Genomic DNA, 26984 nt, shown 5'->3' with positions numbered 1-26984 from the left:
TTCCACTTCTGCACGGTGGACCCCGAGCTGCGAACGCACCTATATTATCTCAATATTTGCTCGGTGCGTTCCGCCAGCCCTAACACTGTGTGTCCCTTTGACAGTCACAATAACCTGCATTCCCATAGAACAAGAAGTGCAAACTTAATATTTAATTATGTCCTGTGTCTCCCCCTGCACAGCTCCCCTTTACAACAGTATGCTGCTCTTTTATACGTAGTATAATTCCCCCTCACTTTATAGTACCCCCACACAGTATACTAACGCATTAGTAGCCCCAAAGTATTTGATGGCTCCAATCCTCTATGATGATCCCCACACTGTACAAAGTCCCCATATTATCTCCCACATTGTATGATGGCCCCCATATTGTAATTCCCACACTGTATGATGACCTCCTAAATGGCCTCCATATAGTATAATGCACCAGATAGTAATCAATATAATATAATGCACTCCCCATAGGCCTCTATATAATATAATGCACTCCCTGTAAGCCTCCATATAATATAATGCTTTCCTTATAGGTTTCTATATAGTATAATGCTCTCCCCATATGCCTACATATAGCATAAAGCACCCCCATTGGCCTCTATAGTATAATGCACTCTCCATAGGCCTCTATATAGTATAATAAACCTCCCATAGGCAGACTCTAAATAGTATAATGCACTTCCCAAAAATCAATACTGTTAATACCGATCTTTGTAGTCAGTTTGATATTCAGATTTTTATAATTAAGTTGATGCAGGAAATGGTTTACAGATCCCTGTGTACTTTGCAAGATAAAAAAGGATATCATCTATGTTACTTAACCACAAAATTACTGATCCATTTGTGTGTGTATTGTACAGTATGTCTAAACCAACTCTCTCTCCCATAGCCTGAGAAAAATATTTTCGTAAGATAACGCACATGTTGCGCCCATTGCCACACCCCTAGTCTGCAAGAAATATATGACAATGATGTAAAAAAAACTGTGATCCAAAGCAAAATTGAGCAAGTCCATAAGACGGTGAAGGAGGTTGCTGTATAGAAGACCCTGCATGTTCAGAAAATATTGGGTAGCTGTTATCCCCTGCTGATGACTAATGCAGGTACAGTCAAGACAGAAAAAAAGTCAAAACCGCACCCTTTTTTTTCTTTACAAATAAAGGTCTCAGCGGACACAGAGGCGCACGTCCAGAACCAGGGAGCCCATCCCGGACAACGTACCGAGACTTCAAAGAAAAAAGACAGCGCCACAATGGATGGTGAAAAAATAAAAACTCACATTTATTCTGCCTTCTGTAGCAGAAGGCAGAATAAATGTGAGTTTTTAATTTTTCACCATCCATTGTGGCGCTGTCTTTTTTCTTTGAAGTCTTAATGCAGGTACAGTGGCATGTAAATGTTTTGGCACCACTGGTCAAACTTACTGTTAGTATGAACAGTTAGGCAAGTTGAAGATGAAATTATCTCCAAAAGGCCCAAAGTTAAAGATGACACAATTCCTCTTTATTTTAGGCAAAAATATATGTTTTCATATTTTACATAGAAGGGTGGCTGTCAGTTCAGCTCATGGGCATCATTGGAGTGTGGCTGGGGGGATAGTAAGGACCCAGATGATACACCACCCACCGAGGACAGCTTTTCTTTGCCTCTGGGGAGCTTGGCAAACATGAGCCAATATATGCTGCAGTACCTGCACAATGACAGCCTAGTTGCCCGTATTGTCACCAGTGCAGATTACTGGATGGTCACCCTACTAGATCCTTGTTACAAGGACATGATTGTTGGTAACATCACTGGAGCAAGATCAAAAAATGTGCCAATTCAAGAACACGCTGGTAGAGAAACTACTAATGGCTTTCCCACGTGACCGCATCGGCTCAGGGGAACAACAAGGCAGAGATGGAGGAGAAAGTTGCCAACACAGCTGTAGCACCACCACCATCTCGAAAGCTAGGGTTAGCATGGTTGTAATTTGTCAAAACTTTATAAGTAAGCCATAGCATCTGGCACCACCATGTGATACTGCCTGTATCAGCAGGAGGCAGCGTTTCCTCATCATGGTGGAAGAGTACGTGTCCACACTAACTGATGAGTCTGCCCCATTTATCTATTGGGTGTTAAAATTGGACACATGGATATAGCTTGCCCTGTATGCCTTGGAGGTAGAAGCCTACCATGCAGCAGTTGTCATGTCAGAAAATGTCTTTAACACCGCAGGTGGTGTAATCACAGACAGGCACATCCGCCTGTCCACAGACAACATGGAGAAGCTAACATTCATAAAAATGAAACACATGGATCACACAGGACTTCTCCACACCTTCAGCTGACTAGACAATAATACCAGCCACACCCAGCCATGGTTACACTCTATTTTGCTTTGTTTCATTTTGTTGCTTCCCCAAAGTTAAGCAAAAAAACAATAATAACAAAACCGTGTTTGCCCCCTTTCCCTCTTCCACGTACACCTCCACCCCTCCTTAATTTAGATGTCTGCCTCATGTTTTTTTTTGTTTTATTTCTTTTATTTTAAGTAATTTGATTAAAAAATAAAGTGGGATACATGATGGATGGATGTATTGATGAGGGAGGGATAGGTATGGATGATGATGGGATGGATGGAGATAAAATAATTTCGGGCATACCCAGGATAGATGCGGGGAGATGCCAACTTGCAGGAATTGCAATGATTCTGGCCATATGGCAAAAGACTGCACAAATGGTGTTATGTGCAATGCTTGTGGTGAGGAGTACCATAAGTATTGGAATGTAAGGCCAGGGCTAGTCCTAGGTCTCATGCTGAAGTCTCAGGTGGCCATTGCTGCTGTTGACATTCCACAGATTTCAGTCCCGGATCTTAATGACAAACCTCAACCTCCTGAAATCATGGATGCACATGAGGAGGTCAAGCCCCAAACTGAAAGTTGTGAAGTTAAAGGGAACCTGTCACCCCGTTTTTTCAGTAGGAGATAAAAATACCATTAAATAGGGCCTGAGCTGTGCTTTACAATAGGGTATTTTTTGTCCCATGATTCCCTACCTATGCTGCCGAAATACCTTACAAAGGTGTCCTTTTTCGCCTGTCAATCAGGCTGGTCAGGTCAGATGGGCGTGGTCACAGCGCTGTTTCTCCCCCACATCTTGCTTATGTTCCCGTTGGTGGCGTAGTGCTTCTCGCATGCGCAAGTGCCGAATGCACTGCGCAGCTGTAGAAAAAGAGCGCTCTTGCCGCTATTCAGCGGTTTCTCGGTGGGCGCGGCCATCTTCCTGAGGCCGCGCGTGCGCAGATCGAGTCTCCTGCTTCCCGGGGCTTCAGGAAAATGGCCACCGCGATGTCCATCTGCGCACGCGCGGCATCCCGCTGCCATTTTCCTGAAGCCCCGGGAAGCAGGAGACTCGATCTGCGCACGCGCGGCCTCAGGAAGATGGCCGCGCCCACCGAGAAACCGCTGAATAGCGGCGAGCGCGCTCTTTTTCTACAGCTGCGCAGTGAATTCGGCACTTGCGCATGCGAGAAGCACTACGCCACCAACGGGAACATAAGCAAGATGTGGGGGAGAAACAGCGCTGTGACCATGCCCATCTGACCTGACCAGCCTGATTGACAGGCGAAAAAGGACACTTTGGTAAGTTATTTCGGCAGCATAGGTAGGGAATCAAGGGACAAAAAATACCCTATTGTAAAGCACAGCTCAGGCCCTATTTAACTGTGTTTTTATCTCCTACTGAAAAAACGGGGTGACAGGTTCCCTTTAAGTATGAGCTACCTCATCATATTCAGGTCTGTGGGGAGGGGGCGTTGGATGAGTCTCTTGGTAAGTATCACAATGTATCTTGGATTGCTACTGAGGAGGAGTTGGACAGTTTTGGAAATCAAGGTGACTACACTTCGACAAGTTCCTCCAAGAACAAGGAACCTGGAACTTCCTGTAAGAAGCCCAGAATGCATTGGGCAGACGCCGGTGAAAATTGTGCAAGTCCGGTGAGTAAAAGTAGTTACCCTCAGAATGTATTCTCTCCTAACGCCAGTGCTTTTTTAGGCATTTTTGCAGACGTAAAAAGATTTTAGGAGTTGCAGTTACAGATGGAAGACAAAAATGGTTGATTAGGAGGTGGTATGTTTATCATCATGTTTATAATACCATCATGTTATGGCTCCCCAAGCTTGTTGGGGCATTGCATCCCTGAATGTAAGACAAATAGATCCGAATCCAGGAGGGCAACCATACTAGATTATAATAAACAAATGAATACAGATATCTACTTTCTTCAGGAATCCGGGATTATTGACTCTCCAAGTGATAAGGACTGGCCTTATGGGCAGCATATGTGGTCTGGCTCATGTATTAATAAAAATGATGGTTTAGGGATATTAATGGGCAACAGGGAGATTAGTCTAGATAGCTACACTGTGGTATAAGTAGGTAGATGTATAATTGCACATGCTAGCTATAGGATGTGGAGGGTTAGAGTTATTAATGCGTACTGTCTATCATATAAGGGCAAAAAAAAGGAAGCTGGCTCTTTTAGAAAAACTAGGTTTGTTTCTCCCAGTAAAAATGCCTACAGTTTTAGTTGGGAACTTTAATTGCATCTCAGAAGGGAATTGTGAAATAACTAGTAAAAAATAATCCAATATCATTTCTGATTTCTCCATTCTAGATGCAGCTGTTCTTGAATTTGACATCCCACCACCGCTGACATACCATGCTGATAGGGGTTGTATTGTATCCAGAATAGGTAAAATGTTATTTTCCAAAAATATGTTGACTATGAATTTTGTACAGAATGTTCTACTTTTTTCTGATCATAGGTGTTTTTTGAGGTGTGTTTAATGTAATTGATGACCGTGTGAATGGGGGTGGGGTATGGAAGTTGAATGAAAGATTGTTAGGCTGCTGTCACACTAGCAGTATTTGGTCAGTATTTTACATCAGTATTTGTAAGCCAAAACCAGAAGTGGGTGATAAATGCAGAAGTGATGCATATGTTTCTATTATACTTTTCCTCTAATTGTTCCACTTCTGGTTTTGGCTTACAAATACTGATGTAAAATACTGACCAAATACTGCTAGTGTGACGGCAGCCTTACAGTATGAAGATGTGGTGAATGAATTGAAAATAAAGTATAAAGAGTGGAGCGAGTGTAAGAGGAATTTAGCATGTATGCTTTTTTGGAGTTTTATTGGAGGGACTGGGTTAAGGTGTGTTGCAACATTTTTTTCCAAAAATGGGGCAATGAAAAAATCTGCTATTTATCAGAGCAGATATAGTGATTTAAGCAGGCGAATAGACTGGTTAAGAAAGTGAAAAGCAAGTGGGATGGATGTGTCTGATTTGTGGGTTGGGACGAAGAATGAATTAAAACATGTTATGGATGAAAAAGGAAAATAAATCATTTTTCGTACCAAAATAGAACATCTTGAGAAAAATGTACAATGCTCTTTTTTAAGAAAATGAATGGGAGAAAGGTTGATATGAATGAAGTCCTGGATGGGAACGATTTATGTGTCGGCTGAGAGTGTGATAGAGGAGGTGAATGACGTCTATAGCAAGTTATATGATAAAAGATGAATTGATTCTGGTCTTGTTACAGAAGTGTTGAATGGGTTAGAGAATAAGTTGGAGAGTGGTGAATGTGATATTTGTAATGAGGATGTGATTATGGATGAAGTGGAAAATGCAATAAAGAGTGCTAAAAAGTTGGATTACTGGTAGAATTCTATGTGAAAGCATGGGATGCTCTCGGTGCTGATTTGACTGAAATATGTAAGTATATGTGGGAGAATGGTAAGTTGTGTGAATCTATGAAGGAGGGTGTGGTTGTGCTTGTGTATAAGAAAGGTGAGAGGAAGTGCTTAGAGAATTGGAGACCTATAACATTGTTAAATTCAGATTACAAAATTACAGCAAATTGTCGAATCATATGCGTAAGGTGATTGGTTGTGTTGTGGATGAGGACCAATTGTGTACTGTGCCTGAAAGAAGTGTGAGTGATGGTTCTTGCAATTGACTTTGAGAAAGCATTTGATAGGGTTTTGCATGTGTTTTTATTTAAACTTCTGTAAATAATGGGATTTCCTAAAAAATTTCTGAATGGCATATTGTCTTTGTATGATCCTGTGTCAAGTGAGTTTCTTGTTAATGGGTGGCTGAGTGAGAAAGTGAATATTATGTCTGGAGTAAGGCTTGGTTGTCCCCTGTCTTGTTTGTATGTGTGATTTAACCTTTGTTATGTTTGTACGAGGATTGTTAGTACCTAGTAGTGGTGGTAGGCATGTTAAAGTTCTTTGAAATATGGATGATGTTGTGGCTGTGAGTGAAAGTGTTCTGTTTATGAGTAGGGTTACGTTTCTTTTGGATTTTTTCTGTGGTGCATCTGGCTTTTGAGTGAATTTAAATAAATGCAGTTTTAAATGTTTTTGGGATGACAGAGTTAAAATGGAGGACTAAATTGTGAGGAGGGTGCTATCAAAGTGCTGGGAGTATTATCTACTAAGGATTTGGAAGGTAATGTTAGCCCCCCGCATAAATACACAAAGGAATATGACGGGGGTCTCATGGCCTCATAGATCCTGGAATTATTCATTTCTATGGCTGTTTCACAAGGAAAGGTCAAAGAAAGGTCAAGGTATATTTGTATGATGGTTTTAAAGAAGTGGTTTTATCTGTTTTTTTCTGGTTCCTTTGGCGCCCATTTTACTGGTTTTTCATTAGCTGTTAATGTGTTTGGCACTCTTTTTTTGAAATACATAAACTCCTGCTTATGGGGTTTTTCCTATTCCGTCGGCAAAAGAAGAAAAAGAAGAGACCTACCCTGAGGATGGAGAATCTTCTTCAGCAGCTCCTGTCAAGAGCGGGTGGTGAGGATGGAGTGGAATGGCTTAAGCACTGCCTGGCTATGAAACCTCCTCTGGCAGTTGCTGACGCTGTCCCTCCTCCTCCAGAACAAAGCATTCAGCTCCAGCCGCCATGTCAAGATCCTCCGGCCCATCCATCCTCCATCGCTACAGTGAGGTCCAGGAGGCAGCAGACCCCGTACTCTCTTTCAGCATCGCTGCCAACATCTAACTACGGCGGCCAGAGGAGAACAGGAAGTTACGGCGCCCTCCTGCTCCGAAGTCTCACAGCCTGCCATCATCGCAAAGCTCTGGCCACGTCATCTCAAGCTGCCGGGAGGTCTCCTGAGCACCGCAGCTGTAAAAGCGCTGCGGTGTCATTGGCGGTAAGCACATCGGCAGCTTCAGCAGCGATTCTACAAAGCGCCGGATCAAGGCGAGAGGACCTGCAGATATCAGCTTATTAAGTCTGAAAAGAAGGACGACAAAGCTGAGTCTGATGAGTTTAAACGCAGTAATCTTAAATCTTTTAACAACTAGGTACAAGGTTTTTCTATTTTTGCTGTGGTTTTGGGCGAAAAATCCCCTAATCTCTGCAGCAAATTATTTCAACACTTGGATATAATTCTGGAGGCTTACCGCAACTTTGGCGGTTTCGCCTGGCTTAATTATGATGAAGTATTTAGACACAAATTATCTGTTCATCCAGAGGTCCACTGGGGGGTTAAAGACATTGGTCTATGGATTAACTTTATGCTTCCCCAAAGACACAGTAATAGCAAACAACCTGCAACTACCATGACTAAACAGGGTGTTTGTTTCGCTTTCAATGAATCCTTTTGTAAGTGGAACAACTGCAGATTATGCCATGAATGCTCATTTTGTGGGAACTCTCATCCTATGTAAAAATGCTTTAAAAAACAAGCAGCCCAACAGTCTTCAGTTAAAGATCATAATTCAAAAAGTGCAGACTCCAGTGATTCTGGAAAACATGGTGTCCTGGCTAAACGAATACCCAGATCAGGAGACCAGTAAACTTTTGTTTAAAGGTTTTTCTGAAGGTTTTTCCATACCTCAATTTAAAGGGGTTGGCTGCAAGATTGTTGATAATTTACCTTCTTTAATGGTTCACTCTGATGTTGCTAGGGATAAAATTATTAATGAAATTCAGTTGGGTAGAGTTTCAGGCCTATTTTATCCCCCCCTTTTAACAATTTTCGTGTTTCACCATTGGGTATTGTTCCTGAAAAATATTCCGGCTCTTTTCGGCTTATTCTCCATTTATCTTACCCACAAGGCTTATCTTTGAATGATGAAATAGACAAGGCCGTGTGCTCAGTGTCTTATTTGTCATTTGATAATGCATTAGACATCCTCAGGAGGTTCGGCAGTAATGCTTTAATGTCTAAGTCAGATATTAAATCTGCTTTTAGACTTCTTCCCGTACATCCGGACGGTTTCAATTCTCTAGGTTTTTATTTTGATGATTGTTTCTTTTTTGACAAATGCCTACCAGTGGGCTTTTCTCTGTCCTGTTTTTATTTTGAAAGTTTTTCTTCTTTCTTTCACTGGGTCTTGCAGTATACTTGTAAAGATACAGGCATTCTTCATTACCTAGACGATTTCCTTTTTGTTGGTCCAGCCAATTCGTCTATATGGAGACAGAGAGTGGAAACACTCTCGATAGCTTTATTCAATTATGCAGCTACTTTGGTGTACCAATTGCTCACGAAAAAACGGTTGGTCCATTAAAATCCATCGAATTTTTGGGTATCACACTTGATTCACAGAGAATGGAAGTTAGACTTCCTGAGGATAAAATTATCAAACTGCGCATTGCATTATCTAACTTCTTGTCCAAAAGCAAGGTTACACTTAAAGAAATATAATCCTTACTAGGATTATTGAATTTTGCATCGCGTATTATCCCAATAGGTCGCGCTTTTTCTAGAAGCCATTGCGATGCTACTAAAGGCCTGTCTTCACCTAATTCTCATGTCAGAATCCATTCCGAATTAAAAGAGGAGGCTAAGATCTGGCTTTCTTTTTTGTCAAATTTTAACGGTAGATATTTCTGGCAACCCTTTTTGTGTCAGCCAACTCTTTTCCTTTCCTTTTTTCAGCAGATAGCAATTTTGGTTGTAGTATGTTATTTATTTCCCATTGGACATTTGTCCAATGGCCAGAAAGCTGGGTGTCTAAAAGAATAACTTGTAACTCAATGGTTTTAGAACTTTTTTCAGTTTTTCTGGGCATACATCTATGGGGCCCATTGATAAAATTCTAGAATTTTATTATTTTTTTCTAATGAAGCGGTAGTTTTTTCCATCAACACCTTATCCTCAAAAAACACTTGGGCTTCAAAAATTGTAAGGCAGTTAGTTCTAACATGCTTGAAATTTAATATATGGCTGAAAGCTAATTTAAGAAAAAGCAAATTTGTATCAATAGCTGATTCCCTACATACTCGTCAGTGGTCAATTTTTTATCGACAGGTGCCCAACGCGGATACAAAAGCGACCCTCTTCCCCCTTTCACTATGGGGCATAATTTCAATTTAATCATTCCCAGACTTTTGTGGCATCACAATCAGTTTTCATTTTTAGATAAAATCCGCAAAAGGGTCAATAAATCTATGAAGAAATTTTTACCTCTGGTTACCAGTTTTTTTTTTAGGCATATGGACTTAGAAGGTTTTTTACCACATTTATTTAGGCCAGATATGGTTCATTTATCCGTTATTGGCCTCGATATTTTTAATTTGGACTTGCAAACTATTATTGAAAAATGGCTGTGTGGTTTTGGGGGGCCATGACTCGCTGAGTCTTGGCCTGGTGGGAAAATCACCCATTTATGGGTGGATTGGTTTATTGGAAATTTTGGAACTTTGGATGGTGAATTGAGGAATTTATTTATTGGTCATTTTTAAATTGGTTTTATGTAACCTTAAATAAACTACATGGCCATTTTTATCCAGCATTAAAAGTGTCATGTCTCTTTATTGTGTGAATGGGTTTTATGAGGCCATGAAAGCTGGGAGGAATGTGGATTGCGCGTAAAACGTAAGTTAAATTTTTGGCACCTGAGAGACTTGACCTTAAGTGGTAAGATTTTGATCATAAAAGCGATGATTTTTCCGATTTTGCTTTTTATTTCAACAGTTTTTCCTCTCCCTTATAGAAAAATCCAAAAAAGAGTGGAGAAACTTAAGAGACACTCTTCATAAGGTTTGTCACCATGGCATGACTTTTACAAACATTGAGATTTTTTTGGAGCTTCTGTATATGAAAAAGGTAGTTATGTTGTTGAATAAGGGACCGCATATGGCAAGTTTTTCAGCTGGATGGATGTTGTATGTGTGACGCCCAGGAGACCGGGGTACCCAGCACCGGACCAATAGGGTCTGTCTCTTGAGGGAGATATCACGGGTGGCTTGACCCGGTGCTGTGGCCTCAGGCAATGCACAGTGTAAGGGGTATCATGAGGGAACAGGCACTTACTTGATCAGCAGCAGGTTCTCTCAGCGGTGATGATCCTGATCCTGGATAGATAGCTATTGTCCAAATGAAAGTCTGAGGCACTGAAACGTTTAACCAGTTTACTTCAACATAAAGGGATTTACAACCAGTCCTGTCACCGGAGTCTGTATGGGAACTCTGAGTTACTTTGACCCTGCCGGGGTCTTCGCCTCTTATTGTACGCAGTTTCTGTGTGGCCCTGCTGCTGTATGTGAACTGGCTGCCGGCCCAATCTGTCCCCCCCGGGTCCTGGTTCGACAGGCAACCCGAGTCCTTTTATCGGCTTACCCCCTCCAGGAGTGCCGCTGAACTCTGTGTCTGTTGCTGCGTCCGGCCCTAGTGAAGCTGATATCACCTCACGTTTTTCCGGTTGCTGTATTATATATAATGAATACAGCCACGGATCCGGTATCCGTCTTTGCGCCTGTTCTGGGTAGTGATTAATGCTACCCGGTTCTCACAATGTCCTTTTCTCCGTCCCTTTTCTCCTCAGGCCGGTGATTTGGGCCTGGAAACCATCATAGGACTGTTAGAAATTCAGTTGTATGACCTCTTACTTTCAGCTCCTTAGCCCAACTGCCAGTTCTTCTCTCAGACCAGAATGGATCAAGGGGAGTCTCTGGAGCTCCCCCTTCTGGCCGGAGGTGGTAGTGCAGTCTTGCTATTTTAGTATTTGTATTTAGTGTCAGTAACTGTTTTTGTGGCAAATACCCCTAGGGGTGCCACATTCCCCCTTAGTTAAGAACAGTACTCCGGGACTGTGGGACGATAACATTTTGAAATAACAATTAATATGTACAGAGTCTTAAAAATGAAAAGTTACAAAAACCACTCAAGGAAACAAAAATAGAGTTCTGTAAAAAGTCACTTCAAATAGTGTCCATTAATATAGTTCTATCCTTGAAGGTACTAGGAAAGGCACTGCACTTTGTGTCCAAGAATTTAGTTCCATTTTTCCAACGGAGTTACCAATATAAAGTCTAAAGAAAGTTCAAAAAGAGCAAAAAGCAAAGTTCAAAAAGCAGTCTTTCCGGAGCTTTGATTTAGTGCCTCCGGGCTGATAAAAAGTTCAAGAATATGCAATAAGTTCATACAGACAAGTCTCTGTAGGTACTGGGCTTAAACGTTGCAGAATGATAACAATGACTATAGTTTTATAGTTGGTTATCCGCATACCTGGCCGGTAATTGACCCTGGGTACTACGCTGTGATCTACGTAATAGCGGTGTCTCTTCATGTGGTGTACTACTGTCTACTGTGGATGTAGTATCTGCCCGCTCTGCTAAAGATAATTCCATGACTATGGAGTTGGCAAGTCCACCGTGAATGGGATTACTCTGATCAGGAATCTGTTCTTCCTGGCCTGGAACCTCCTGTAGTACGGGGTCAGCCTCTTCCTGTCTTGGGACTTCTGGTATTGGGTTCGGTGTTGGGTAAAATGCCACCATGGGAACCACTACTGCACCATGGTATGTTAGTAGGGTTTTGGGAAAGTCTCCTATAGAGGTGTGATACATTTCCTCTTCTTTTTCCTTTACTGGTTGGACCTGCATGGGTTGAATAACTTCTGGTTCTGGCTGGACAACTTCTGGCTCTTTCAATGCTTCCGGACACAATTTAAGATTGTCTCTTGACACTAATACAGATGTTAAGCCTCCGTTTTTGCTAATGAGACACATTTTAGGATTATCCATTCTTGTTGGTAAAACTGTGTAGGGTACGGCTTCCCACTGATTGTCTAGTTTATTGGTTCGACGGTTTCTCTTGAGCACTTGGTCACCCGGTCTTAATGGGGTCGCTAGAGCATTTTTGTTGAAAGTTCGCTCTTGTCTTTCTCTAGTTTGCTGAAGGCTTCTTTCCACACTCTCTTGCACTTGGCGATACTGCTTTTGCCGTAAGATATCCCAATTGGAGTCTTGAACTTCTGCGTCTGGTTTCAGAATTCCCATTTCTAGATCGATTGGTAATTGGCCGGGTCTTGCACGCATAAGGTAAGCTGGGGTGCAGTTGGTGGAGCTCAATTTCTCTGGCCATTGATTCCTTTCTGTCTCAAGTAAAGTCTTTAGTAGGTCTATTACAATATGGTTCATCTTCTCGCATAAGCCGTTTGTTTGTGGATGATAGGCCGTCGTCCGGATCTTTTTGCAACCATATATATTACAGAATTCTCTGAAGATCTCTGATTCAAAGGCTGTACCTTGGTCGGTGAGAACCTGTTCCGGATATCCATGGGGTCTACAAAAGTACGTTTGGAACGCTTTGGCTGCTGTTTTTGCTGTCAGATCTTTTACGGGTACTACTACCAAGAAGCGTGAATAATGGTCCACGATGGTCAAGGCATAGACATAGCCGGACCGGCTTGGTGTCAACTTCACGTGGTCCATGGCTACAAGTTCAAGTGGTTGTTTGGTGATTATGGGCTGCAGTGGTGCTCTTTGGTTCTTTTGATCGTTTCTTCTGAGGTTGCACGGGCCACAATTTCTGCACCACTGTTCGATTGATTTTCTCATCCCGACCCAATAAAATCTTTCTCTTAGAAGTACTTCTAACTTTTTCCAACCGAAGTGACCAGCACCATTATGGTAAGCTTCGAGGACCATCTTCACATCTTGTTTAGGCACGATAATCTGCCAAACCAATTCATGTGTTTTCGGATTGGTGTACCTTCTACAGAGCTTCCCTTGATACAGGAACATTTTGCCTCTCTCTTTCCAGAGTTGATGCGCCTCTTCTGGGGCATCCTCATCGGGATATGCACTTTGCTCAGTCAGCAGTTCCTTCACCAACTTCACAGCCGGATTGCTGTCTTGGGTGTCAGCCCATCTATGGTGTGCTAACGGATTAAAATTCACCTCTTGTTGTTTCTGATAGGTACTTGACTGATGATGTTTTGCCTTGGGATGATGGAAGGCTGGTAGTTCAATTTCTTCAAGCTCCCTTGTTTCTTCTTCTACATCTCTCAAGTGTGGCATCCGGGATAGGGCATCGGCATTTCCATTCTTGCGACCTGCACGATACTTGATTATGAAGTTGTAATTAGATAACCGGGCTATCCATCGCTGTTCTAACGCACCTAATTTGGCTGTGTCAACGGATTATTGTCAGTATAGACAATATATTCTGCAGCGGCCAGATAGTGTTTGAAAAGTTCAGTCACAGTCCAAACTACTGCCAGTAGTTCCAATTTGAAGGAGCTGTAATTTTCTGAATTTCTTTCAGTTGGCCAGAGCTTTCTACTTGCAAAGGCGATGATTTTCTCCCGACCTTCTTGCTTTTGTGACAGCACCGCGCCTAGTCCCACATTACTGGCATCGGTGTAGAGGATGAAAGGTTGATGGTAAGCTGGGTATGCCAGAACCTCTTCTCCGGTTAGTGCCTCCTTTAGTTGTTCAAAGGAGTCTTCCCTTTCGTCGTTCCACTGAAAAGGAGGGTTTCGGTTTGAAGGTTTCTTCGTCTGCCCTACCAAGGCGTCTTGCAAGGGTGCTGCCAACTTGGTAAATCCTTTTATAAATCTGCAATAGTAACCCACCAATCCCAGGAATTGCCTCACTTCTTTTGCGTTGGTAGGTCTTGGCCAATCCCTTATGGCGCTTATTTTCTCGGGATCCGGTGCTACTCCCTCCGAACTCACGATGTGTCCCAGGTACTGTACCTTCGGCTTGAGAAGGTGACATTTGGATGGCTTGATTTTCATGCCATACCTGGATAAGGCTTCGAACACTTCTGCCAGGTCTTTTAAGTGTTGTTCGTAAGTCTTTGAGTAGACGATCACATCATCTAGGTACAGGAGGACGGTCTCGAAGTTCTTGTGTCCGAGGCAGCATTCCATCAACCGCTGGAAGGTACCGGATGCGTTGCAGAGTCCGAATGGCATGCGATTAAATTCACATAGACCCATTGGTGTGGTGAATGCCGTCTTTTCCTTATCTCTCTCAGCCACAGGGACTTGCCAATACCCGCTTGTTAAGTCTAAGGTGGAAAAATAATTAGCAGATTTCAAAGCAGTCAAGGACTCTTCTATCCTAGGCAAGGGGTAGGCGTCTTTATGGGTGATGTTATTAATCCGCTGGTAGTCTAAGCACATTCTCATGGTTCCGTCCTTTTTTTTGACAATCACTAGAGGGGCCGCCCAGGGGCTACAGCTGTCTCTTATTACCCCGGCCTGTTTCATCTCCCTCAGCATATCTTTTGCACATTGATAGTGAGCGGGCGGTATGGGTCTATATCTTTCTTTTATTGGGGAATGGTCACCGGTGGGGATTGTGTGTTCTACCCCTTCTATCCGTCCGAAGTCCAATGGGTGTTTACTGAAGACTTGTTCATATTCCGTCACTAGCCTATACACCCCTTGTTTTTGATGGGTAGGTGTTGAATTTATGCCCACGTGTAGCTGTTGGCACCAATCCTCCAATTCTCCATCTGAGCCGTTGACTTCCACCTGACAGGTTGGTTCTAAGGGCTCAATGGTTGTGATGGCATTGTTGTCAACAGTATATAGCTTTGCCACTGTAGCATACCTTGGCAAAGTGACCTCTTCCTCTCCACAGTTCAAAAGTCGTACCGGCACTCGTCCCCGGTGTACCTCGACTACCCCTCGTGCTGTGAGTATAGTGGGCCTGCTGTCGGTGTACACTGGTTCTATTAAGGCTTGATAATCTCGTCCCTTAGTACCAATGGCTGCTCTACACCATACCAGCATTTCTGTTTTTGGTGGGACTACAATAGACGTTGGATCACTTACCCTCACACTGCCGATTTCTCCACCTGCAACTTCTACCTGTTGCCTTAACATCAATACTTTTATTTCCCTCCGGAGAACTCTCTGCTGGTAGGATTGGGCAGTTTCAGCAATTTGCTGTAAGATAGAAATAACTTCGGCAAAGCAGTTCTCTAACACATTCATTCCTATCAATACAGTTGGTTCACAGTTCCGCCGGTCAACATCAACAACAATTATACCCTGTTTCTTCAATTCTACTTTACCAATCTTTATGGTCATCTCCCTGAAGCCTAGTTTCGGTACCAACTTACCATTACTGGCCCATATATCTAGTTCAACATCAGAGGGCCCTTTATCAATATCTGCATCAGCCCAGTACCTCTTATAAAGGATATACAGTATAGATGAAATCTGGGAACCTGTGTCCAGCAAAGCGTTAAGGGGAATTCCATCCAGCACGATAGGGATAATGGGTCGTCCTCCGATGTACCTGTCGTGCCAGGGTGTTGGGCCTTGAAAGTTCATTCCTGTGAAGCGGCCCGCATTCCCAGGGGATTCTCGTTTAAATCACAATCTCGTGCAAAGTGGCCTGGCTGCTGGCAACGTCGGCAAATGGGCTGTCCATCCGGTTGGTAGCGGTCGCGGGGTCGTCCTCTCCATGTCGGGTATTTCCGGGGTCTCATCCATGAAACATCCTCTCTACGGTTTGCCAACTCCATCTTGGGTCCTCTCATCTCCTGCATGGTTTTAGCCATTGAAGCAACAACATCAGTTAAAGAGTCAAGCTTTTGTTGAAGAGCCTCATTAGTACTGGGCCCCAGGGGCTCAGCAATGGCCCCGGACATAGCTGATGTCACTTGCACTCCCTGTTGTTGAGGTGCCTCTGCCATGGGTTGCGCAGGATCCTGATCCCGAGGTGCCTCTGCCAGCTGGAGACGTATAGCGCTCTCCTTTAATTGGGCAAATGTCAATTCAGGGTTCTTAAAAACAAGCATACTCACATGCCCCCGGTGAGAAGGGGTGTAGAGTCCCTCAATAAATTGATCTCTTAGCAGTTTATCCGCTCCGGTGTTAAAAATGGGTTCAGCCAGTATAAGTGATTTAAGGGCTTCCTGCAGGTTTAAGGCAAAGTCTCTCACGCCTTCATTAGCTTTTTGTTTGCAATTAAAGAATCGTACTTTAGCTTTGCTGCCGGCAGTGGTTTCAAATGTAGCTTTTAATCCAGCAAATATGCGTTCAACAGTGCCTTTTAGATCAGCTGCCCATGCTGTGACTTCTCGCTTAGCATGGCCACTTAACTGCATCATCAGGAGACTAACACGCTGAACTTCACCCATGGGGAACATGTCAAAATGGGCCAGCATCTTTTCTCTGAAATCGTCAAGGGTATTAGGCTCACTTTCATACATTGGAAGCCACGGGCCACCCGGGGTATATGGCATCAGCACCGGCATGATGGGCGCCGCTCCTTGCACCGCTGCGCTACTGGACTCTCTATCGACACTCTGTCTTTCAGCTGCGTTAGCGTCGCCGGGTGCTGCGGCATCTCCGTGCTGCGACATACTGTGCCCCCTTAGTTAATCCGGACCCTTCCGGTCCTCCGCTTCCGTCGGGATAGTGTAGATTCGTTCCGCTGCACAGCAGGATTGGTTTTCCCCTTGCTCTGACGTCAGAGCGCTCAGCTTGGTGCTGCCCACAATGACACGCCCCCTGCTGCTCCCGCCCGCCGCGCGCTCTGTAATGGCGGATTCTGAAGTTTTTCAGTCGGACTGGGGCTCAGGTAATGGCATAACTCAATTAACAGTCTCGTGCCTAACGGTTATGAGGTGATGGCGGCCATCTTTACTCCATTATAACCAATGGGGAAAAGTCACTTTCAATAGTTTTTAATGGGAAATGGAATTTTCTTTAATAAAGTCAATTTTCAAGATTTTTCATCCAAGTTTTCACAGTTTTGGGCTCCAATCACGGCACACAATACCCGGTATACGGGCTGGCCGGATCCTGTTCGTAACGCCAATTGTGACGCCCAGGAGACCGGGGTACCCAGCACCGGACCATTGGGGTCTGTCTCTTGAGGGAGATGTCACGGGTGGCTTGACCCGGTGCTGTGGCCTCAGGCAATGCACAGTGTAAGGGGTATCATGAGGGAACAGGCACTTACTTGATCAGCAGCAGGTTCTCTCAGCGGTGATGATCCTGATCCTGGATAGATAGCTATTGTCCAAATGAAAGTCTGAGGCACTGAAACGTTTAACCAGTTTACTTCAACATAAAGGGATTTACAACCAGTCCTGTCACCGGAGTCTGTATGGGAACTCTGAGTTACTTTGACCCTGCCGGGGTCTTCGCCTCTTATTGTACGCAGTTTCTGTGTGGCCCTGCTGCTGTATGTGAACTGGCTGCCGGCCCAATCTGTCCCCTCTGGGTCCTGGTTCGACGGGCAACCCGAGTCCTTTTATCGGCTTACCCCCTCCAGGAGTACCGCTGAACTCTGTGTCTGTTGCTGCGTCCGGCCCTAGTGAAGCTGATATCACCTCACGTTTTTCCGGTTGCTGTATTATATATAATGAATACAGCCATGGATCCGGTATCCGTCTTTGCGCCTGTTCTGGGTAGTTATTAATGCTACCCGGTTCTCACAATGTCCTTTTTCTCCGTCCCTTTTCTCCTCAGGCCGGTGATTTGGGCCTGGAAACCGTCATAGGACTGTTAGAAATTCAGTTGTATGACCTCTCACTTTCAGCTCCTTAGCCCAACTGCCAGTTCTTCTCTCAGACCAGAATGGATCAAGGGGAGTCTCTGGAGCTCCCCTTTCTGGCCGGAGGTGGTAGTGCAGTCTTGCTATTTTAGTATTTGTATTTAGTATCAGTAACTGTTTTTGTGGCAAATACCCCTAGGGGTGCCACATATGGCTTATGTTGGAGAAAAAGGGATGCTAGTGTGCCTGTTGCTTTCAAGTGTCCAGTCTGGTATGAGGTGATTGAGAAGTTTGTGAGGAATCATGATTTACTGAGTTTTCCAATAAATGATTTTAGAATAACCAAGAATGTGATAAAAAGAATATGAAGAAATAAGGTGGAGTGTAATATTGTGGGGTTTAGAGGAAATTAAGTTTCAGTTATATGGAAGAGTTTGGGAACATACGGGATGCACAATATTTTGCCTCTGAGACAGGTTCAGAAGTGTAAAGATCTGGTCAGAATGGACGTGTTCCCGAGAGAAGGATGTAGTGGATATGAGACTGTGTGGCATACTATGTGGGACTGTGATTACGCGTACAGTGTGTGGAAGCGTGCAAATGGTTTGTGAAAGAGTTAGCGGGTGTGAGTTTTATTGATTGACGTGTGGCGATTTTTTGGATTGGGGCGTGTAGCGGTATAAATGATAAAGTATTATGGTTAATTATGGCCTGAGGGGTGGAGAGTTTATGAGATGTGAGGATCTTAGTACTTTTCAAAAAGAAGCATGTACTGTACCTGTGAAAGATTGTGTTAAGCTGATCCTTTCCAGGTTATTCTTGATTTATAAATTAGACAGCAAAGGTGGTGGTCGTTCTGATGCAGAGGGCGTTTGGAAATTTAAAAAATGGCAGCAGCTGCTTAAATATCAATGAGATTTATTGATGTTTGACGATAGGGCTTTTTTTCCTAGAGATTTTAGGATGTCTTTTCTGTGTATATGACAATATTGACTTTTGAGGAACAGGAATGAGGTGTCATTCAAAGCACTGCTGAAGGAAGCTCGATGGAAAGATGAAATCAATAATATTTTATTGTAAAGGTTCACAGGTCAATGCGTTTCAAGGTCTCACACGACCTCTTCATCAGGACAAAGGCTTTTGTCCTTTCTCTTCCAATATTGACTTAAAGAATTGCTACATCCAGTAGTTGGCAGTAGAGTTCTAGTTATCTTCCTCTCTCCAAAGCCAATTTAAACAGATTTCAATACAGGAACAAAGAGACTGGAGGAAATGTGGTAGATTTCTTACTGATGGTAGAGGGAAACTTACCCTTGTATACCTCACCTGCTCCAGTAAGAGATTTCCCTAATGCCTGGATTGCTTGGATTTCCGTGTCTGTGGTAAAAATAGAATTGGAAGAATTTCTCATGAAACATTTTTCAACAGCAGTATTTAAACAAAAATATATATATGAAAAAAGGGGTATGGATATCGCGCTACAGTTATGGCCCAAAACAATTAATATTCCAAAGAACCGCCTTTAAATTGTTTATCACAATAATGTTACTGCCTCATAGCAAAATAGATCATCCAATAGAAGCAGAACATACAGAAATGTATGGCACTCATACCATCATACCTCAAAGATACAGGGCACACCTTACGAGTACTGGACACAATAATATGGATCAATAACTACGTATTGGGCACTTTAGACATCAAGTCAATCTATATGGTTATTAATCAGGAGAAAGGTTGCGAAGCGGCCGAACATTTTCTTCGAGCTTTGGGCACATATGAAGAAACTCAAATCAACTTTATTGTGGATTGTATAAAGTTCATTTTACAACACAATTACTTCATATACGAGGGGATGTACTATCTTCAAACCTGGGGGACCGCTATGGGGACACGGTTTGCCCTGAGTTATGCCAACCTACATGTGGCCAAGTGGGAGCAGTCCCATATCTACTTTGCCAGTCACCTACGCCCAGGTCTTGTGGCGTGGCGCCGCTTTATTGATGATATTTTGTTCATATGGGATGGTTCCCACACAGAACTTGACACATTTATTTCTGGCCTAAATGATAACTGTTATGGCTTGGAATTTACCCCAAACATTAGTACTACCAATGTCAACTTTCTAGATCGCAACATCTATATAGAACAGGACCAACTCTGCACCAAATGCCACCGGAAAGAGGTGGACTCTAATAGTTTATTTATATTTACAAGGTGTCATCTGCCAGTATGGCTTACGAATATACCAAAGGGCCAGGATACCAGAATTAGGCGTAATTGTTCATTTGTAACTGCGTATAATAAGGAATCAAATTTCCTAACTCAACAATTTCTAGAAAAGGGGTATTCTAGATCCCTACTGGAAAAAGCATAATCGAGTATTGGCGAAATTCCAAGGGAAGAGTTACTAAATAGGAAAAAGATAAATAATTCCAACTCACACAGCTTACAAGAACAGATTTCAAACTTACCAATAATCACACAGTTTCATGCAGGTTATAGAAAATTCACCAATATTGTTCGCAAACACTGGCCAGTTTTATAGAAGGATAAATTAATAGGGATTCTACTCGCGACATTTGTTTAAGAAAATCACAGCCTCTTAGGTTCTGTCGAACAACCTGAATGCCAAAGAAATAGCCATCCCTTAAAGACTGATTATGTTTCTCCCTAAAATGGCTTGATAAGGGGTGACATACCCAGCCTCTTTAGATATTTTTAAAATGTTCTTTAATACGCTCCATGAGCCAGCGTTTTGTATGGCCTATATATAGTTTTTGCACGGACAGCGGATTAAGTAAATCACTCCCACAGATAAACAGGATATATTTTCCTTGATGCTGAACTCACTAACCCTGTCTGAATCATAAAATGTCAGTTGGCGGATTCTCTTAAAAGAGGTGTGCATACAACCATAACACCCCCCACACGGTAAAAAACCTTTTGTCAGTTGGTTGGGAGTTCTTTGGCCTTCTATTGATGCCTTATTTTGTATTTTTGTTGTTGGGGCTACAAGGTTTCCCAAAGTTTGGCCCCTTCTATAAACAAATCTAGGGTGGGTTGGAAGAAAATCCCCAGTGGATTTTTACTCTAGACAATTTGGCCCCCAAGGACCTGAATCAAGAACTGGAACTTTACGCGTTTTAAATTAAGCTCTGGTTTAAACATTTTTAAAATAATTTTATAAAATAATTTTTGTATGTAATCATTACTACTACTGCAGTTTAGGTTTTAACCAGCGTATCATTTTAATCGGGTAGGCTAATCCATATACCAACATAGGTGGGGTAGTTAGCATGCATGTGCATGCTGCCCATTTAACAACAATGACTTAGAGTAATAAGGATCTAATTAGATTTTAGATTTTTGGTCAAATATAATAAAATAAAGAATTTTGTTTTTAACTACATGCACAAATCATATAGAATTTTTTTTATGGCTGTAAATATATAATCAACATCTACAATCATTCGCAATACTTCCACACTGCCAGCTAAACATATATATGATTCATATAAGCTCTATGGACACACTTGAATAATAAGATACACATTATGACTATGCAAGGAATTTAGCACACAAGGTGTTAATAGGGTGTGAGATGGTGCTTGGCTAATCTATATCTTGAGAAGGACAGGAAGGCATGGTAACCCTGAGGAAGAAGGACGCGATCCTTCGAAACACTTTGGTTTACTCTTTTGGCCCCAGCGAGGCTCCGTAGCCTGGTGACGTCACACTCTGTATCGACCACTAGCCGCCTCCTTTCCCCCTGTTTTTTTCCCCGCGCACCCAGGGACGCCGGGGCATTTCTGTCTCTGTACGGGTGACACCGGTTACACAGACACCGGAGCGCCAAGCACGTTTACCTGCTTACCACCTGCGCTTGTTGAAGAACGCGCAAGGACCGAACACCAAACTAAAGACAATTAGGTAAGAAATCAGCCTTGCTTAGGATACCTTGCTGACAGACTTAAGATACACTGTTAGTGGAAATAAGCGCACACAATTTATGCTAACCCATTAGAAACAATTATAGCAATACACAGTAGGATCATCACCCACTTACAGCATAGCACTAGTGCCTAGTAATCACAGTCTCTAGTGTGTACAGTGGGATTATCACCCGCTTACAGCACATCTTCAGTGCCTAGAGTCACAGCTTCTATTGGATGATCTATTTTGCTATGAGCCAGTAACATTATTGTGATAAACACTTTAAAGGCGGTTCTTTGGAATATTAATTGTTTTGGGCCATAACTGTAGCGCGGTATCCATGCCCCTTTTTTCACATACGATTTTTCTGATTCTGGCATAGCTGGCACAGTGTTTGTCATGGTATCAGCAGCTTCAGATTTCTTTTTAGCGCCAGTGTGTCTCTTGCTTTTTTGCCTTCTGAAAAAAAAAAAAATATATCTTTACTGGGACCAAAATGGTCAAAATTTGCTGCATGGCTAGAATTGAATCTCAATGCTAAAACTCTTTTGCAGTTTGGACAACTCAAATTGGGTCAACCAGGTCACCTGGCCACATAACTCAATGGCTTGCTAAGCTTGCCGCTACCCCCTTTCTGTGGGTGCCCGCTAAAAGCGTGGTGCTACTGGTTGGGGTAGTTGACCTTGGAAGCCCTAAAGTCACAAATATTCTAATTCCAGTGAAGCTAGTGGAAAGGTGAAACTATGTCATTTTGCACCATCTTATGTACTAGCTGGGACTGTACTATATAGTGGGGAAAATAAGTAGTTAATACACTAACGATTTTGCAAGTTTTCCCACCTACAAAGAATAAAAAGGTCTGTAATTTTTATTGTTGGTACACTTCAACTGTGAGAGACAGAATCTTTAAAAAATCCAGGAAATTACATTGCATTATTAATTTTTACATAAGTAATTTGCATTTTATTACATGAAATAAGTGTTTGATACAATAGAAAAACAGAACTTAACCTTTGTTTGCAATCACAGAGGTCAGAAGTTTCATGTAGTTCTTGACCAAGTTTACACACGCTGTAGCTGGCATTTTGACCCACTCCTCCATACAGATCTTCTCCGGATCTTTCAGGTTTTGGTACTGACGCTGGGTAAGATTTTGTTTCAGCTCCCTCCAAAGATTTTCTATTGGGTTCAGATCTGAAGAGTGACTAGGTCTCTTCAGGACTTTGAAATTCTTCATACGGAGCCACTCCTAAGTTGCCATGGCCATGAATTTCGGGTCATTGTCATGCTGGAAGACCCATCTACAAGCCATCTTCAATGCTCTTACTGAGGAAAGGCAGTTGTTTGGCCAAAATCTCATGATACATGACCCCAATCCATTCTCCATTCAGTATGGCGCAGTCGTCCTCTTTGTAAAATAGCATGATGTTTTCTCACCATGTTTCACGGTGTACTTGGGGTTGTACTCATCCTTCTACTTCCTCCAAACGAGTGGAATTGATACCAAAAAGTTCTATTTTGGTCTCATCTGACCACATGACTAGTGATGAGCGAGTATACTTGGTACTCGAGATTTCCAGAGCACGCTCGGGTGTCCTCCGAGTATTTGTAAGTACTCAGAGATTTAGTTTTCTGCACCGTAGCTGAATGATTTACATCTGTTAGCCAGCATAAGTACATGTGGGGGTTGCCTGGTTGCTAGAAAGACCTTGTGTGCCCTGCATTATTTTAATCCATGATGATGTAGTGTGTTACTAATGGTAATGTTTGAGGTTGTGGTCCCAACTCTCTTCAGGTCATTGACCAGGTCCTCCTGTGTAGTTCTGGATTGATTCCTGACCTTTTTCAGAATCATCCTTACCCTACGAGGCAAGTTCTTGCATGGAGATCCAGACTGAGGAAGATTGACGGTCATGTTATGTTTTTTCCATTTTATAATCATTGTGCCAACAGTTGTTGCCTTTTCACAAAGCTGCTTCCCTATTGTCCTGTAGCCAATCCCAGCCTTGTGCAGGTCTAAAATTTTGCCCCTTGTGTCCTTAGACAGCTCTTTGGTCTTGGCCGTTTTGGAGAGGTTGGAGTATAATTGATTGAGGGTGTGGACAGGTGTCTTTTGTACAGGTAACAAGTTCAAACAGGTGCAATTAATACAGGTAATGAGTGCAGACTATGAGGGCTTGTTAAAGAAAAACTAACACGTCTGTGAGAGCCAGAATTCTTGCTGGTTGGTAGGTTATCAAATACGTATTTTATGCAATTTAATTATGTAAAAATCATGCAATGTGATTTTCTAGTTTTTATTTTTAGATTCTGTCTCTCACTGCTGAATATATGATAAAAATTACAATCCTCTTTATTCTTTGTAAGTGGGAAAACTTGAAAAATTGGCAGTGTATCAAATACTTATTTAAACCACTGTATGTTGTTGACTGTTGGTGATACAATAAAATATCATTTCATATCAATTTGTTACCTTGTTACCCTCACCCTGTGTTTTCTGAGTATTATTTTGCCCATGGGAAAGGAGTAGGAGCTTTCAGTGGGATGAGCCCTAGTCCATGTTGTCTTTCTAAAGACAGCCAGGCCAGCAGATGAGAGCACGGCTCTACGTTATAAACTTCTGTGAAGCACTTGGGGGTTCAAAGTGCTCACCACACATCTAGATAAGTTCCTTAAGGGGTCTAGTTTCCAAAATGGGGTCACTTGTGGGGAGTTTCCACTGTTTAGGTACATCAGGGGCTCTCTAAACGTGACATGGCGTCCGATCTCAATTCCAGCCAATTCTGCATTGAAAAAGTAAAACGGCGCTCCTTCACTTCTAAGTTCTGCGGTGCGCCCTAACAGTGGTTTACCCCCACATATGGGGTATTGGCGTATTCAGGAGAAATTTCATAACAAAATTTATGGTTACATTTCTGTTTTTACACTTGTGAAAATAAAAAAAATGGTTCTGAATTAAGATGTTTGCAAAAAAAAGTTAAATGTTCATTTTTTCCTTCCACATTGTTTCAGTTCCTGTGAAGCACGTAAAGGGTTAATAAACTTCTTGAATGTGGTTTTGAGAACCTTGAGGGGTGTAGTTTTTAGAATGGTGTCACACTTCATTATTTTCTATCATATAGACCCCTCAAAATGACTTCAAATGTGATGTGGTCCCTAAAAAAAAATGGTGTTGTAAAAATGAGAAATTGCTGGTCAAATTTTAACCCTTATAACTCCCTAACAAAAAAAAATTTTGTTTCCAAAATTGTGCTGATGTAAAGTAGACATGTGGGAAATGTTATTTATTAACTATTTTTCATGACATATTTCTCTGATTTAAGGGCATAAAAATACAAAGTTTGAAAATTGCAAAATTTTAAAAATTTTCGCCATATTTCCGTTTTTTTCATAAATAATCGCAAGTAATATCGAAGAAATGTTACCACTAACTTGAAGTACAATATGTCATGAAAAAACATTCTCAGAATCAGCAGGATCCGTTGAAGCGTTCCAGAGTTATAACCTCATAAAGTGACAGTGGTCAGAATTGCAAAAATTGGCCTGGTCATTAAATTGGCTCTGTCACTAAGGGGTTAAACCACTGTATGATGTTGACTGTTGGTGATACAATAAAATATCATTTCATATCAATTTGTTACCTTGTTACCCTCACCCTGTGTTTTCTGAGTATTATTTTGCTCATGGGAAAGGAGTAGGAGCTTTCAGTGGGATGAGCCCTAGTCCATGTTGTCTTTCTAAAGACAGCCAGGCCAGCAGATGAGAGCACCCACTGACCTTCATGTCTCTACACTTTGTGTTAGTGGTTGGATAACAGTCAGTCCAGCAGATCCAGGGGAGTGGCAGGGAACTGATGTTTGTAAACACCGTCCAAGGGCTCCACCACCAGGAAGGCAGATAGCAGACCCAGCAGACCATAGATGAGGAATAGACATCAGGTTTTGAATGCCATCATGTCTATCCCCACCAGCTGGGTCTTGAGAAGAGAGCCAAAGTGTATATACAGCCTCAACAGGAAACTACAACTACAGGAGTTGTGTCAGCTTTGATGCATCGAATACCGAGCCACCGGCACTCAGTCGGATTTGATTCAGAAACTTGTCCTTTGAGATGCCCAGAACGTGTAGGAGGATAATGATTTTGATTAAGAGTAATTGAACTGCCTGCCAAATCAAAGATCCAGTGGCAGTCAGGAATCAAATACACAGTGCCAAGGAGCCTGAATCCAGGAGTTGCATTGGGACCTGGAGTGTCAAGTGGGAGAAGGAGCTGGAGAAGCTGTTTCATCGGTACGGGTGGATCTGTACCATAGAGCTGAAGAATCGCTGGAGAGGTGGTGCCACACTATTTGCCTTCATCAGCTTCCAGAAACCATAGAATGCAGAGGATGCCATGTGTGGATGCAATGTATATGAGTTTGAATATCGTTGATTATGTCTGGAGTTTTCCATGTCAAGCCGGAGACCAGGGGGAAGATATGGAGGACTCCACAGGAGGAATGGACCCCCTTCACATTGAACTAACTACAGAGTCCTCATCTCTGGGCTGCCCCCATCAGTCAGTTGGCAGGATCTGAAAGAACACATGAGAGAAGCTATAGATGTCTGCTATGCTTATATGCAAAAGGACAGAATGGGGATTGTCGAGTTAATTTGCAAGCTAGACATGGTATATGCTTTGAGTAATCTGCATGATTCAAAGTTTTATTCTCATGAAGGTGAAACCTCTTACATTTGTGTCTGCGCTGAAAGAAATGCTGACCGGATGACCGGAAGCCTACCACATCTGGCTAATTAAGAAGGGGGAGGAATGTGAGGACAAAGCACTTATTCTTACAGTAGTTATGCCAGACATATTATTCAGAAAGTCAAGAGACATAAGCTATTGCTCATATGTACCTGAATGTTGACTCTTGTTTTAGGTTAAATTGATGTTTTTTGAACTGTTGAATGGTTGCTAACTACTTATTGTATCGGTCCTTGCAGCTAAATATTCTGCTATCCCTGAGAGAAAAGTGCAGGTTAACTGAACAATCAATGTTTGTTAATTTAACAGATTACTGCTGACTTCCTATTGCATCAGTCAATGCAGCTTGTTTTTTCCTGAACATTGAAGGACAAAATATGCAGGTTAGGTGAACATTCAAACAATGAGAAATTATCTCCTCTCACCTGCACCAGACCTGTGGATTATGGCCTGAAGGACTACTGTGGGTATAAAAAGGGACCCCTCTCTTTGTACAGACAGACTCAAGAGGACAGCAGGCAAAGAACCAT

The 26984-nt window shown here is 42.4% G+C and overlaps 1 long non-coding RNA gene across 2 annotated transcripts in view; it reads left to right on the top strand.

Moving 5' to 3' along the window:
- The first annotated feature begins 3338 nt into the window (after positions 1-3338).
- Positions 3339-26984, top strand: part of LOC138644726 (uncharacterized) — a 46390-nt gene continuing 22744 nt past the window's right edge. The window contains exons 1-2 of one of the 2 annotated variants that reach the window (XR_011314655.1): positions 3339-4734; positions 10014-10060. This is a non-coding gene — a long non-coding RNA (uncharacterized lncRNA). The remainder of the gene's footprint in view (positions 4735-10013; positions 10061-26984) is intronic. The other variant, XR_011314654.1, reaches the window with a different exon arrangement.

The sequence above is a fragment of the Ranitomeya imitator genome, chromosome 7, assembly GCF_032444005.1.
Source record: "Ranitomeya imitator isolate aRanImi1 chromosome 7, aRanImi1.pri, whole genome shotgun sequence".
In the NCBI taxonomy this organism is placed as follows: domain Eukaryota; kingdom Metazoa; phylum Chordata; class Amphibia; order Anura; family Dendrobatidae; genus Ranitomeya; species Ranitomeya imitator.
Note: the sequence above shows the minus strand (reverse complement) of the source record. Positions and strands in the feature narration are given on the sequence as shown.